Genomic DNA, 17,492 nt, shown 5'->3' with positions numbered 1-17,492 from the left:
TTGCACTTTAATAATTATTTAATCAACATCATCCTCAATAAACCCGTCTCCAGCATGTTGCCTCCGGTCCCTCGAATATTCTGATCTATTATGACCTCCGAGCTGTAAAGCTGCCAAAATAATAATAATAATACGCTGTTTGTTAATTGGCCAGAGGAGAACTGGAACCCCGACTGAGCCTGGTTTCTCCCAAGGTTTATTTTTCTCCATTAGGTCACCTAATGGGGTTTTGGTTTCCTTGCCACTGTTGCCTCTGGCTTGGCGTGCTCAGTTGGGGACACTAAATTTTTCAACTAAACATAGAAATAAATCTAAATAATAAACTAAATTTACAGACATTTTCAACCTGTCTCTTGCCCAAGCAGCTGTACCGACATGCTTTAAACGCACTTCCATTGTGCCAGTGCCAAAACACTCTAACCCGAGGTGCCCTAATGACTACCGCCCTGTAGCACTCACACCCATCGTCATGAAGTGCTTTGAGCGGCTGGTCCTGGAACACCTAAAAGACTCTCTACCATCCACATTGGACTCACACCAGTTTGCCTACCGCAGCAATAGGAGCACAGAGGATGCCGTTTCCATGGCACTGCACTCTGTGCTCACCCATCTGGACCATAAGAACACGTATGCACGCATGCTGTTTGTTGACTTCAGCTCCGCATTCAACACTGTAATCCCATCCAAGTTAATAGCTAAACTTGGAGACCTGGGCATCAACACTTCAATGTGTAACTGGATTTTGGACTTCCTAACTGACAGACCCCAGAATGTTCGTTCAGGATTCACCTGCTCCACATCCATCACACTCAACACTGGTGTACCACAGGGCTGTGTGCTAAGTCCGTTTCTCTACTCCCTCTTCACCGCCGACTGCAAGCCTGTGTATGGATCTAATTCTATCGTCAAGTTTGCGGACGACACTACGGTGATCGGGCTCATCAGCAACAACGATGAGACTGCCTACAGGGAAGAGATCCAGCACCTGGCCACATGGTGCGCTGATAATAACCTGCTCCTCAACACCACCAAAACGAAGGAGCTCATCGTGGACTTCAGGAAAGAGTCAAGAGGCACACACGACACCATCCACATCAATGGAATGGCTGTTGAACGTGTCTCCAGTTTCAAGTTCCTGGGGATCCACATCTCGGCGGACATGTCGTGGACGACCAACACCTCCAGCCTGGTCAAGAAGGCTCACCAGCGCCTCTTCTTCCTGAGGACACTGAGGAAGAATCAGCTCTCCTCGGCTATCCTGGTGAACTTCTACCGCTGCGCAATAGAGAGCATCCTGACCAACTGTGTGGCAGTGTGGTATGGGAGCTGCTCTGTTGCGGAGCGCAAGGCACTGCAGCGGGTGGTGAAAACTGCACAGCGCATCACAGGGACTCCACTGCCTGCCATCGAGCACATCCAGAGGAAACGCTGTCTGCATCGAGCTCGCAGCATCCTCAAGGACTCCTCTCACCCAGCCCACAGACTGTTTTCTCTCCTGCCCTCCGGCAGGCGTTTCAGGATCCACCGGACCAGGACCAGCAGACTAAAGAACAGTTTTTTCCCCAGAGCTGTCTCTTTATTGAACTCAAACCCCCGTTGATCCACTTCCCTCATAAACTGATAACTCTCCTACCTCACATCTTCCTTCACTTTGTTATTTGCACTACCGACTGTTTATCACAGTAACAACTGTTTACATATGCATCTTACACTGCCATATCTTAACTGGATTATGCTCATTTGCACTGCCGACTGTATTTATAGTACCAATGTTTACATTTGCATTTTTGCACTGTACTTCTAAATGTAATATGCAACCACTTTCCACTGCACTTTACACTTTTTTTTCCGGATAGCTCTGTCCATAATTTATTGCACTACCCTAATCCACTGCTATTCCTCATATTAGCCTAACATATTATTGTATACCTCTATCTGTAAAATTCTGTTTATAGTAATAGCCATCTGTATATTGTATTCATAGTACATATTCACCTGTAAATTCTGTTTATAGTAATAGCCATCTGTATATTTATTCACTGTACATATTCACCTGTAAATTCAGTTCTGTTTATAGTAATAACGTCTCTCTATTTATACATATTTATACATATTCAGTACATATCCATGTCCTGCACTTATGCATCCATTGTATATCCTGCACTTGCTGCTATTGCACTTCTGGTTAGACCTAAACTGCATTTCGTTGCCTTGTACTTGTACTTGTGTAATGACAATAAAGTTGAATCTAATCTAATCTAATCTAAATTAACCATTTAAACTAAATTACTGATCGAATTATTGATCTAAAGCCCACACTGTCACTGTATGATAATTGAAATGAACTGATGACATCAGCGTTTTTTTCAGAATGGCTATACAGCTGAATAAAATTATGCTGCATTATTTTCCTGTTTGATACTGTAAAGCTGCTTTGAAACAATCTACATTGTTAAAAGCGCTATATAAATAAAGTTGACTTGACTTGACTTGACTTGGGATGCTGAGGAGATGATACTGATGAGGAAGATTATTTAAAAAGCATTCTTTAGTAGTGGCAGTGATTGTCCTGCCATTTTTGAAGCGAGGGGGCGGCTTTGCAACCTTAGCTAAATTAAGTATACATGATACTAAGTAATGATCTGAGATGTCATCGCTCTGCTGCAGAATTTCAACGGTATCAACATTTATTCCATGTGACAATATTAGGTCTAAAGTATGATTATGGCGATCAGTGACTCCTGACATGTGTTGCCTAACTCCAATACAGTTTAGTGTGTCTTTAAATGCTAATCCCAATACGTCTTTTCCATTGTCTACATGGATATTAAAATCACCAACCCTCTACGCAGTACGCACACCTTGGCAATAGTTAATCGCCATTGGCTAGTAAATTTTTTTGTTTAGTCGTCAGACTGATATACTTTATTATATTATATTATATTATATTATATTATATTATATATATATATATATATATATATATATATATATATATATATATATATATATATATATATATATATATATATATATATATATATATATATATATGTCATTTAACTAAACTTTGGACTGGTGGTGGTGCTTAAGATATTGTTGATGTTTCTTTAAAAAAATAGATAATAGTAGTCAAGTCAAGTCAACTTTATTTATATAGCGTTTTTTACAATGCAGATGGTTTCAAATCAGCTTCACAGTGTTAAACAGGAAAATAATTCAACATAATTTGATTCGGCTGTACAGCCACTCTGGAGAAAACGGTGATGTCACCAGCTCATTTCAAATATCATACAGTGTCAATGTGGGCAGATCAGTTATTTAGTGGATGTATTTAATTTAGTTTAGTAATTCAATTTATTTGGATATTTAGTTGAAAATTTTGTGTCCCCAACTGAGCAAGCCAAACCAAAGGCGACAGTGGCAAGGAAACTCCATCAGGAGCATAATGGAGAAAAATAAACCTTGGGAGAAACCAGGCTCAGTCAGGGTGCCAGTTCTCCTCTGGCCAATTAACAAACAGTGTATGATTATTGTTCTGGCAACTTTACAGGTAATAGTAATTATATTATATTATTAAAAGATAATTATAATTCTACTAATACTACTACTAATAACAATATACAACGCACTAAGGATTGATGAGCTGCTGGGTTCCTGAATATTAACCCATTTAATCCCACCGGTCACAATAGTGACGGTAAAAAAATGTTTCATTTCTAAGGCTATAAAAATGTTACTGAATGATCTATCAATGCATTTCCAGCAGATATTGAAATTATAAAGGGTCTCAATGAAATATGTGCAGTGTTGCATGTTTACTGTAAATTGTCACATGACCAGAGCTGTTTACTTCCTGTTTGCGTCAAGAGAAGAGGATGGCAGCAAGAAGGCTCCCAATAAAAGATTAGTAAAGTATGTTAACATAAGGATGGAACATAGATTTTTGGTACACATCATGTTTAAGGTGTCTAGTATTGATATATGCATTTGCAATTACTCAACTTTGTTTAATGTGGTCATAGAACTCACAAACATGTCACCGGCAACAATAGTGACCGGTGGGATAACCCATTGTATCTACATGCTAATACAAATAGGCTAACTGTTCTACCTTACTTTCTGCTGCTATCTAACTTTCTACCTAATTTTACACAGATACACACACAGAAACACACACACACACACACGCACACGGACCCAAGGAAGACTAGCTAGCTAGCTAATTCTGCTGCCACCTAACTTCCTACCTACTGCAACTGTCCACACACGCACACACACACACACACACACACACACACACACACACACACACACACACACACACACACACACACACACACACACACACACACACACACACACACACACACACACAAAGACTAGCTAGCTAACTAATTCTACTTAACTTTCCACACACACACACACACACACGCAATTACAGGTAGGCACACACACGCACACCACACACACACACACACACACACACACACACACACACACATGCACACACACACACACACACGCAATTACAGGTAGGCACACACACGCACACACACGCAATTACAGGTAGGCACACACACACACACACACACACCACACATGCACACACACACACACACACACACGGACCCCAGGAAGACTAACTAGCTAACGTCTCGGTTACGTATGTAACCCTCGTTCCCTGAGGAGGGAACGGAGACGTACGTTAGTGACTAACGAATGGGGGTTTCGCTTAGAAGCCAATCATCTTCGAGAATTCAACAGCGCCCAATGGCAGTGCCAATGCCATGGGTATGCGGAATTTGCATGCGTAACTCCGCCCCACCTCGTGGGTATATAAGGAAGTACGCTGGCAACATCGCATTATGTTACTGCTGCAGGAGCCAAGACTGAACTCCGCGTTCCAGGCAGCACAGCTGACGTGGCAAAGGAAACGTACGTCTCCGTTCCCTCCTCAGGGAACGAGGGTTACATACGTAACCGAGACGTTCCCTTTCGTTCAGTCACTACGACGTACGTTAGTGACTAACGAATGGGGGTTCCAATACAACAACGCCACTCAGCTGTCATCCAGTGCCCTGCGTAAGTGTGAGTACCCTGTCGTAAGACTAGTACGGACGAAGGACTCCCACTTATCACAGGATTACCAAGGTACACTGGGAAGCATATCCCAGTGAGGGAATGCCAAGATGCCTACCGTAGGGAGGGCTTAAGAACACACATATGACCCGCTAAGGGCTGCATATGGAAGATCTCTAGGGTACCAGCCGAAGGTGGATTTTTAACCCTAGGGGTGGCAGGGACTTGCCAAGGGAAAGACACCTGCTCGCTGAGGAGGCTTACGGTGGAAATACTCGTGTGGGGGTCGCCGGAGGGGAACCATGCACACGGAGCACCTGGCCGGACATGAGGGTCTGGGCTCGAAAGGGCAGACTGAACTGATGTCGGCGTAGCAGTGCTGGAGGAGCTCAGGGCTCTCGGGGAGCTCACCTGAGGGAAAATATTGCACGTATCCAGTCCTTGGAGTGGAATGGCGAGCAAGCGAAGACACCTGAGCCTGGCCCATTACCGGTCACCCGTAGGGGCGAGTACATAGTCGGACACTGGCTCCACTCGGAGATTGTAGAATCTGGCGAATGTGTTGGGTGTTGCCCAGCCTGCAGCTCTGCAGATGTCTGTTAGCGAGGCGCCATGCGCTAGAGCCTAAGAGGAGGCCACACTCCGGGTGGAGTGTGCCCTCACACCAAGGGGACAGGGTCGACCTTGCTGCTGGTAAGCCAAAACAATGGTGTCCACTATCCAGTGAGACAACCTCTGCTTTGAGAGAGCACTTCCCTTCCGCTCTCCACCATAACAGACAAAGAGCTGGTCTGAGGTCCTGAAACATCGCGTACTGTCTACATAGGCGCGGAGAGCGCGTACTGGACAGAGCAATGCCAAGGCTGGGTCTGCCTCCTCCAAAGGCAGCGCTTGCAGGTTCACCACCTGATCTCGGAACGGAGTGGTAGGAACCTTGGGCACATATCCGGGCCGGGGTCTCAGGATCACGTGAGAGTTAGCCGGCCCGAACTCAAGGCACGCTTCGTCAACCGAAAATGCTTGCAGGTCCCCGACCCTCTTAAGCGAGGCCAATGCGGTCAGCAGAGCCGTCTTCATAGACAAGAACTTAATCTCAGCCGACCGCAAAGGCTCAAAGGGAGGCCTCTGCAGAGCACTTAAGACTACTGACAGGTCCCAAGAGGGAACGAGAGGAGAGCGAGGAGGATTCAGTCTCCTCGCCCCCCTCAGGAACCTGATGATCAGGTCGTGCTGACTTACCTTTTTGTCTCCCAGGAGATCGTGGTAGGCAGATATTGCGGCCACATACACTTTAAGGGTGGAAGGAGACAGCCTTCGCTCCACCCCCTCCTGGAGAAACGATAGCACGGACCCGATCGGGCATTTCCAGGGGTCTTCTTGGCGGGAAGAACACCATGTGACGAAGAGGTTCCACTTTAACGCATAGAGACGTCACGTAGACTCAGCTCTAGCGGAAGTGATGGTAGCGACCACCGCAGGTGGAAGACTACTCAAACCTGCCACGTCCCGTACAGAAGCCACACGTGGAGCTTCCAGAACGCTGGACGCAGGTGCCAAAAGGTGCCCCGTCTCTGAGTGAGGAGGTCCGGTCTCAGAGGAATAGGCCAGGGAGGGGCTGTCGCAAGGAGTATAAGTTCTGGGAACCAGGTCTGGCCGTGCCAATACGGGGCGACCAACATGACCTGCTCCTTGTCCTCCCTGATCTTGCACAGTACCCGTGCAAGAAGGCTCACTGGGGGAAACGCATACTTGCGTAGCCCTGGCGGCCAGCTGTGCGCCAGTGCATCCGTGCCAAGGGTGCCCTTGGTCGGGAATAATACAGGGAGCAATGGGAAGAGTCCTGGGAGGCAAACAGATCTACCTGTGTGTCGCCGAACCGTTCCCATATCAGCTGGACCGTCTGGGGGTGGAGTCTCCACTCTCCGGGGAGAGGCTGAATCCGTGAGAGCTCGTCGGCTGCACAGTTCAGGTCTCCGGGGATGTGGACAGCACGAAGGGACCTCAGGTGCTTCTGACTCCACAAAACGAGATGGCGGGCGAGTTGAGACATACGGCGGGAGCGTACACCGCCCTGGTGGTTGATGTACGCTACTACGGCCGTGTTGTCTGTCCTGACTAGTACATGTTGACCCCTCAGCAACGCTCGGAAGCGGTGCAGGGCGAACCGTACTGCCAGTAACTCGAGGCAATTGACATGCAGAAGGCGCTGGGGTCCTATCCAGGAGCCCGCGACTGCTTGTCCATTGCACATGGCACCCCAGCCGTGGATGATGCATCTGTTGATACAACAACATGCCTGGAAACTCGTTCTAAGGACACTCCGGTCCGTAGAAAACTGAGGTTCGACCACGGGGTGAGAGTCTGTAAGCAGGCCCGAGTCACTTGTACCCGGAGCGTGCCAGACCGCCATGCCCATCTCGGGACTCGATCGCGTAGCCAGTGCTGAAGCGGTCTCATATGAAGCAATCCGAGCGGCGTCACCGCGGCTGCAGATGCCATATGCCCCAGGAGCCTCTGAAATAGTTTCAGTGGAACCGCACTCTTGCCCTCGATTTGACGAAGGGAAGTCAGCAGAGACTGCGCGCGCTCGCTCGAAAGCTGCGCGCACATGGCGACCGAGTCGATATCCATACCGAGAAAAGAGATCCTCTGCGCTGGGCAAAGTTTGCTCTTCTCCCAGTTGACCCGAAGGCCCAGACGGGCTAGGTGATGGAGCACCAAATCTCTGTGTCCGCAAACCTGCTCTCGAGAGTGACCCAGTATGAGCCAGTCGTCGAGGTAGTTCAGGATGCGAACCCCGTGCTGCCGAAGGGGCGCAAGGGCTGCCTCGGCAATCTTCGTAAAGACGCGAGGGGACAGAGATAGCCCGAATGGTAGAACTGCGTACTGATATGCCCGCCCCTCGAAAGCAAACCGTAGGAACGGTCTTAGTCGAGGTAGAATGGAGACATGGAAGTAGGCATCCTTCAGGTCGATCGCTGCAAACCAATCGTCTGGACGAACGCATTCGAAAAGGCGTTTCGCTGTCAACATCTTGAACGGAAACCGGTGAAGGTAACGGTTCAAGACGCGCAGGTCCAGGATCGGTCGTAACCCACCGGTCTTTTTGGGTACAATGAAGTACGGGCTGTAAAACCCGGAATTCATCTCGGCTGGAGGGACAGGTTCGATTGCACCCTTCGCCAGTAGGGTGGCAATCTCCGCTCGCATGACGGGGGCATTGGCCCCGATCATGGTGGAACGGACTCCCCGGAAGCAGGGAGGAACCTGCGCGAACTGAATCGCGTAGCCGTGCCTGATGGTCCGCTCGACCCAGCGGGACAGCCCTGGAAGCTGAAGCCAGACTCCCAGAAACTGTGCCAACGGGGTCATACGGAGTACAGACGTACCCGGTGTGGGTTTGCAGCGATGCAGCGTCACCGGCCCGGACATGGGAGGCTGAGGGGCATCCCGGTGCGGGGGCATGGTTGACTGCTGCGTCCTGACAGAGGAGACCAGGGAAGGACGCACGTTCCACTGGGGTCTGCTCTGCCAGCTGCTCAGGCTGGCGACAGAGTGGGATGCGAGTGGCGGGACCCGTGGGTGGCGCGCACCGTCATCACCGGACTCTGTGGGCTCAGGGATGGGAGTGTTAATTCTTTCTTTGACCAAAATAGGGTGCTGCTGACCCGGGGGCCAGCAGCTGAACAAAGGATTGGAAGGAGTGGTCCTGCTACCATCTCCTCGAAAGAATTTCCCATCCCTGAGCCGTCCGTCTCAGGAGCGCCGCTTGGCCTGGCGTTTAGCGGGGCGGCCTGAGGGGACTTGGACGCCTTCCTACGGCTTCCTCCGCGACCCGGCCCGGGTGAAGGCTGCTGCTTGGACCGGGTGGGAGGGGCGGGAGCCTTAGGAGGGCGTCCTCGGCGTGGAGCAGACTGAGGCGACTGTGCCGGCGGCTGGGTGGAGGCAGCAGCTGGCCGCCGGGGCAGTACGTGTTTTATAGCCTCAGTCTGCTTCTGGGCGATTGAGAACTGTTGGGCAAAGTCCTCAACCGGCCCGCCGAAGAGGCCGGCCTGGGATATGGGGGCATCGAGGAACCGGGTCCGCTCGGTGTCCCGCATATCGGCCAGGTTCAGCCACAGGTGACGCTCCTGGACCACATTTGTGGACATCACTTGACCCAGGGAGCGTGCGGTCACCTTGGTCGCCCGGAGAGCGAGGTCGGTGGCGGCACGCAGCTCATTTAAGAGCCCCGGATACACTCCACCCTCGTGCATGTCCTTGAGGATCCTGGCCTGGTAGACCTGAAGGATCGCCATGGCATGCAACGAAGCGGCAGCCTGCCCCGCTGCTCTGTGCGATTTTCGCCACCAAGGTTGATGTGAATCGACAGGCTTTGGAGGGGTGCTTAGTTCGGGGGGGCTTTGTTCCACACCGTAACCGTCAGGTCACCCTGACCACCAGCCGAAGTACTGGGCCTCTGGGACTCAGTAGATCGGGGTGTGGTAGAGGGGACTGTCACTTCATTACGAAGGTCATGGAGTCTTGACCGCAACACCGCGATGGTCATGTTCCCGCAGTGGGAACATGACTCACCCACAAACGCTGTCTGAGCATGCTGAAAGCCCAAACATATCAGACAGTGTTTGTGCCCATCAGAGGGAGATAACAACCGGCCACACCCAGAAGTACACGGACGAGACATCCTGAAAAGGACGCGTCACGTGTAAGCTCTTTTAGGAGAGGAAGCTTCGCAGAGAACGCCGAAGCGCCCAGGGACCACACACCAGCTGTCTAGCGGACCACTGCGCAGATCAGCAGGCAGGCAGTATGATGATCACTGGAACGCACCGTAACACCAACGCCTCTGGAAAGCTGCTCGTCTCGAAAAGCTGTCGAAGACTCAGATCAGGCTTGAAGGAGTGAAGAGATCCTCTTGGCTCCAAAGCAGAAACATAATGCGATGTTGCCAGCGTACTTCCTTATATACCCACGAGGTGGGGCGGAGTTACGCATGCAAATTCCGCATGCCCATGGCATTGGCACTGCCATTGGGCGCTGTTGAATTCTCGAAGATGATTGGCTTCTAAGCGAAACCCCCATTCGTTAGTCACTAACGTACGTCGTAGTGACTGAACGAAAGGGAACACGACGCACCGGTTCCAGAGATGTCGCCATTGTGAGAAACGCACTACCTATGCATGTGAGAAATGTAAAGTACCACTGCACATTGAGTGCTTCAAGCTGTACCATGGAGTGTAGAAAAGGAAAAGAGAAAGACAGGAGAATGCAGTCTGACATAGAGTTCACAAGCATGCACACACACGCAATGGTTTTTATACCGTACATACCGTATATTCTATCCCCCTACACTGCCCCTGCCCCTAAACCTACCCATCACACACACACATGTTGGGTTTTCATGTTTTATGGGGACTTTCCATAGGCGCAATGGTTTTTATACCGTACATACTGTATATTATATCCCCCTACACTGCCCCTGCCCCTAAACCTACCCTTCACACACACACACACACACACACACACACACACACACACACACACACACACACACACACACACACACACACACACACACACTGCCCCTGCCCATAAACCTACCCATCACACACACACACACACATGTTGGGTTTTCATGTTTTATGGGGACTTTCCATAGGCGCAATGGTTTTTATACCGTACATACTGTATATTCTATCCCCCTACATTGCCCCTGCCCCTAAACCAACCCATCACACACACACACACACACACACACACACACACACACACACACACACACACACACACACACACACACACACACACACACACACACACACACACACACACACACACACTGCCCCTGCCCCTAAACCTGCCCATCACAGGAGACATTCTGCATTTTTACATTTTCAAAAAACATCACTTAGTCTGATTTATAAGATGTTTTCCTCATGGGGACCTAAAAATGTCCCCACAAGGATGAGGATTTTGGATATTGCCATCTTTGGTGTGTGTGTGTTTCACACACACACACACACACACACACACACACACACACACACACACACACACACACACACACACACACACACACACACACACACACACACACACACACACAGAGAGAGAGAGAGAGACAGAAACACACTCACAAACACACTGCACAGGTCAAATAGACCTATTCAGTCTGTCCAATGGTTGATACAACACAGTATCCCACCGGTCACAATTGTGACCGATCATAAAACACACTTTTTCACACACTTTTCCATGAAAATTTCTAAAAATTATGATTGATTGTTTCAAAGGGATACTAATGACACATGATTTGGATATTTTTGTGTCTGGGAAAAATTTGGGATTAAATGGGTTAATCACGTTGACAGCATTCGCTCAAACTGATTTGCTGAAATCAAAACAGGGACAGGAAAAGATGAGCGCCAGCCAATGAGGTTGCCGTTTGCGCATTAGTTCCGCCCACTACCAGAAAAAACGGCATATCTTCTGCTTGTTCTTAAAAGCTGAATAACTCCAAATGAACTCCGTTATTTTGACAGGAAAATACAACAAAGAATATTGTTAACATGTGGCACGTCGATTCTGCGTGGTATGTGTCACAGGTCGGGGCGGGCCAAACCAGACTGCACCCACCCCTGGAAACCCGGGAACCACCCCGAGGAACGTGTCAAGGACCAGACAGACAAGGGAATAAAATAATACAGTTTATTTATTATTGTTAAAAGGTCGATGAATTGGATAAGTCCTAATTAAAATCTTCTTCTTGCCACCAGGACAGTTCAAGAGTCTACCGACCTCCCGGGACGGGAGGGGAGGGACGTTCGTGGCGGACCGGAGGCTCGTCGGAGGGGAATCGGGGGGGAATCCCCGCGCTGTCCAGGTAGGTCCCAGGGTAAGTATTCCTCTACGGGACTCAAGAGGGGAGGCCGTGGTCAGACGAACCCCATTCAGACTGGAACCAGGTAAGTATGCCGATGCGAGGGCGAAGCGAGTCACTTGGGTTACTCCGGAGGGAGGTACTCAGAGGTGGGGGCAAGCGAGCCACTCTCTTCTTCTTCTGAGCAGGGTAAAGGCTTCCAAATAGGGCGTGTGGGGACCACCAGGCGGCGGGGGGGACACTTTGAGCGGGGTGCTCACGTCAGCTGAACACTGGGACAGACACGGCACAGTTTCGACGGTTCAACAATATGTGAAGCTTTTCAACTGATATACCTTCTCTCCTTTCAAACGGGGTCAAGGCTTCCAATAGGGGCATGTGGAGACCACCAGGCGGGGAGGACACTTTGGGCAGAACGCTCCACTTCAGCTGAGCACTGGAACAGTACAGCAAGGTCTCAACGGTTCAACAGTATGTGAAGCTTTTCAACTGATATACCTTCTCTCCTTTCGAACAGGGTCAAGGCTTCCAATAGGGGCGTGTGGAGACCACCAGGCGGGAAGGACACTTTGGACGGAACACTCGACCACCAGGCGGGGAGGACACTTTGGACGGAACACTCCACTTCCGCTGAGCACTGGAACAGTATAGCAAAGTCTCAACGGTTCAACAGTATGTGAAGCTTTGCAACTGATATACCTTCCCTCCTTTGAACAGGATCAAGGCTTCCAATAAGGGCGTGTGGAGACCACCAGGCGGGGAGGACACTTAGAGCGGGGCGCTCACGTCGGCTGAACACTGGGATAGGCACAGCACAGTTTCAACGGTTCAACAGTACACGAAGCTTGCAACTGATATACCTTTTCTTCTTCTGAACAGGGTAAAGGCTTCCAATAGGGGCGTGTGGAGACCACCAGGCGGGGAGGGCACTTTGAGCGGGACGCTCACTTCGGCTGAGCACTAGAACAGACACAGCACAGTTTCAACAGTACATGATATATGAAGCACTCAGCACTAGCGGGGCCGGGTCTTTTCAAGCCGGAAGTTGGGCAGTTGCTTTATCAAGACCCTTCGTTAGAGACAGCGGGTGGAAGACTGTAGGAGAGGAGTGCACGGTAGACTTCTATTACTTCTCCACACACAAATTTCACTTCACAGCACAAACCGTGTAAATCTTCACTTCAGGCACTGCAATTCCACTCGCACACCGTGCATTCGGGCCAGCACTCACCCACCGGTCTTTTCTCCCACCAGATCGGATCTCGTCCTCGATCGGGGCTTGACTTTGCTCCGGGAAAGCAGAAGAATGATGCAGCGATCACCACATCCGGCAAGGAGAGGACAGAAGTTGGAGACAGATCATTAATTCACTCGGTGTAATAGTTCACTCGTGCCAAACGTTTTCCAAACTCTCCACACCACTTCAGTGTTAGTGCATATAAACAACGGATCAAATACTCATCACTTGCGTCTTTCTCACTACTGACGATATTCCTCAAGTCTTCGCTGCCAAATACTTCACTCCTTCCTTTCCTCTTCCACAACTCCAATCTTCCCCACTCCACAGCCCAGCCTCAATAAAAAGAGCAACCCGCTGACAAACACAGCATCATACGGGAGGAGATCCACCCAACAGTCTGTTTTCTCTCTGTTTTTAAAGCCTCATCTCAATAGGTGTCCCTCTCACAGCGTTCTCTATAATTGCCCCACACCTGCTGTCACTCAGGCAATCAGCCCCGCTGCCATGGCAACAGATTCACAGGGCATAGACCGGAGGTTCACTGGAAAATCCTGCAACAGTATTCACCAGGATCTTAGTCCCGTTCGGTTTGTTTTGTCACCCCGTGACACACCCCCCTGCCAAACCGTTCTAGTCCCTAGAACGGGATCCGGACACCCAGTCTCCGTACCTGGCTGGGGGTTGCCCCCGGTTCTGCCGTTGGGATCGCCTTGGCGGGGAGTTAGGTTCCTTGGGCCTTGGTGGGGAGTAGGGTTCCTCTGGCCTTGGCGGGGAGTTAGGTTCCTCTGGCCTTGGCCCTATTTCCAGCCTCCGGGGGGCCACAGCCCATCCCACCACGGGAGGCATCCACGCTGGTTCAGTCGGAGGTCTCTCTCCAGTTGGTTCGGGGTAATTCGGACAAGGGCGCATCAGGTTTCGGTGGAGCACCCGCTCTGGACCTTCTCTCCCTTCGGGACGGAGGGCATACACCGGTTGATCGAGATGCGGCTGTCGTTGGACCACGTACGGCTGGGGCTCCCACCGATCACTGAGTTTGCCCTTCCCTTGTCGCCGGCTATCTCGCACCAGAACTCTTTCACCAGGCAGTAGCGGCGCACTTCTAGCCGTACGGTCATACAACCTTTTGTTCTTGGCTGCGGCTTGCTTAATTCGGTCCGAGACCCGTTCGTAGGCCAGTTGAAGGCGTTGATGGTGTCTGGCCACCCACTCCGTTACACCGCCTCCCTCTTCAGCGGCCGCAGTTCCCAGCAGTAGGTCAACTGGTAGTCTCACATGCCTTCCGAACATCAGGTAGGTCGGTGCATACCCGGTCGTGCTGTGTATGCTGTTGTTATACGCCTGGACCATTGCCGGAAGGTTGTCAGCCCAATGCCCCTGTTGTTCGTTTTCCAAGGTCCCCAAGAGACCGAGCAGCGTCTGGTTAAACCTCTCGCACCCTCCGTTCCCCTGAGGATGATAGGGCGTTGTATGGGTCTTCTTACATCCGTACAGTTGGCACAGCTCGTGTACTACCCTGGATTCAAAATTTGGCCCTTGATCTGAATGGAACACTTCGGGACACCCGAAGGGCTGGATGACATGCCTCCACAGGGCATTAGCGGTGGTAATGGCGGTCTGGTCCAGAGTTGGGATGGCCCAGGCATATTTGGTGAACAGGTCAGTGACCACTAGGAGGTTTTGAATGCGATCGACCGGCCGACCCAGCGTCAGATAGTCCATAGCGAGGATATGCATCGGTGCTTTAGCTCGAATTGGGACCAATGGAGCTCGTGTCTCTTTCCTGGCTTTGAACAGGGTGCAGCGCGGGCAGCCCTGTAGGTAAGTCCTCACGGTCCCCTCCATCCCAGGCCAGTAAAAGTGGCGTCGCAAAAGGGCCGTCGTCCTCTCCCGCCCTTGATGACCAAGCTTGGTGTGATAAGCCTCCAGCAGAGCGTGACATCTTCCCTCGGGGACCACCACTTGCCAGACCGGGTCACCCGAGCGTGAGTCCTGGAGGGACCGACAAATCACCCCTTCCTTCAGATGGAGCCTCTCCTTCTGGCCCAGTAGGCCCCTCACGATTCGGGTTTGAGCCCGGCGTCCCGCACCCTCCGGCCACTTGTCCTGTTCCAGCCAGACCCGGACCAGTGACAGGTCCTCATCTTCACCCTGCAACATCCTCCAGCGCTGTGGGTCCCATCCCCAACTTGCGGGCGGTTCCTCCAACGGTGGTCCCGGTGCCTCCACAATGCCCACCATCATTCCCTCGTCGCGGTCCACCTCCCGCATGGGTCTCGGACCCTCCGGCCCTCCTTCTGGCCACCTAGATAGTACGTCAGCGTTGGTATGTTCCCTTCCTGGCCGGTATTGAAGCTGGTACTCAAAGTTGGCCAATTGTGCCACCCACCTCTGTTCCACCGCCCCCAACTTGGCGGTTTGTAGGTGTACCAGTGGGTTGTTATCGGTCACTACGGTCACCTTTGCTCCCCATAGGTAGTCCTTGAACTTCTCACTGAGCGCCCACTTCATGGCCAGTAACTCAAGCTTAAAGGAGCTGTAGTTGGCATCGTTCCTCTCCGCGGGGTGTAGACTCCGGCTCGCATAAGCAATGACTCTTTCTTCCTCCTGCTGTTTCTGCGCTAAGACAGCCCCCAAGCCCAAGTGGCTGGCGTCAGTGTAGAGGATAAAGGGCTGGGTGAAGTCTGCGTATGCCAGGATGGGTGCTTGTAACAGCTCCTGCTTGAGCCTCTGGAAGGCGGTCTCGCATGCCGGATCCCACTGAATCGCTGGGGACCCTCGGCCCTTGGTGTGTCCCGTTCCACCCAGCAACTGGTTCAGGGGTTTGGCGATCTTAGAGAAATCCTTAATAAATCGCCTGTAGTACCCGACAAAGCCGAGGAAGGATCGAACCTGACGCACGGTCTTCGGGGCAGTCCACCCCTGTACAGCCGACACCTTCTCTGGGTCCACAGCGATTCCTGCAGCGCTCACGATATGGCCCAGGAACTTCACCTCCTTCCGGAAAAGCTGACATTTATCCGGTTGGAGCTTCAGCCCGTACTTCTCCAGGGAGCGGAACACCTGCTCAAGATGCTGAAGGTGAGTCTCAAAGTCAGGGGAATAGATAATCACGTCATCCAGATACACAAGAGCGGTATCCACTAGCTGGCTCCCCAGGCAGCGCTGCATTAGCCGTTGGAACGTGGCGGGGGCGTTGCAGAGGCCGAACGGCATCCGGTCCCACTCATATAACCCAAAAGGAGTCGTGAAGGCTGTCTTCTCCCGGTCCCGCTCGTCCACCTGTACTTGCCAGTATCCGCTCGCCAGGTCTAGTGTGGAATACCAGGCCGCCCGGGTGAGACTCGTGAGGGAATCCTCGACTCGAGGCAATGGGAAAGCATCCCGCTTCGTCACTTGGTTCAACCTCCGATAATCCACACAGAATCTCCATGCGCCTGTTTTCTTCCTCACCAGAACAATCGGGGCCGCCCAAGGGCTACTGCTCTCGCGGATGATCCCTTTATCCAGCATCCCCCGCAGAAGAGCCCGAACCTCAGAATATAATGTTGGAGGTACCGGCCGGTAGCGTTCCCTACTAGGCGGGGCTTCTCCAGTGGGAATCTGATGCTGAACGATGTTAGTACACCCATAGTCCTCGTCATGGGTGGAGAACAACTGTGGCCATTTTGATAGGAAAGCCTTGAGCCGTCTTGTTTGATCCTCCTCCAACCCTTCTCCCCGTAGGGACTCACCTCCGAGATGGGCCGGCAGTCCTCCTTCAGCCTCTCTTCTGTGCGTCCCCGTCTGCGCCAACGCAACCTCCACTACGGTCGGGCCCACTTGACTGAACTTGACTCCTCCTGGATCTTGCACTTGCTGGGGCACCACTGAGGTAACTCGGGCTAGACACTGATGACGATGCAGTTGGATCGGGAAAGGGTTCGTGTTCCGGACTCTCACCCGGACTCGGCTGCCTCGGGCGGATGCCAGTCCTCTGGCCACTTCCACCTTAGGACCGTCGTTGTGCGGTTCTATCAACACCCACTCCTCCGGGTGGTAAAGTCTAGGGGGCACCCGGACCCAAACCATCGCCTCGCTTCGAGCCGGGATGGACAACGCATAGCGGCAAGCCACTCTTCCGGTGCTCTCCCGGTCCCCCTGCTGTTCGGCCAGGCAAACTCGGCGACAGTCAGCTCTAATGCGATCCCATTCTCTGCCCTCAGGCGTCGCAGTTGCTCGGGCCGGCCCACTCTGGAACAGCCCCTCCCAGCATTCGGAGATGACATTCATGCCCAACAGGGCGCGATGAGA

The sequence above is a fragment of the Gobio gobio genome, assembly GCF_949357685.1.
Source record: "Gobio gobio genome assembly, chromosome: 4".
Classification (NCBI taxonomy): domain Eukaryota; kingdom Metazoa; phylum Chordata; class Actinopteri; order Cypriniformes; family Gobionidae; genus Gobio; species Gobio gobio.
This window is presented reverse-complemented; position numbering follows the sequence as displayed.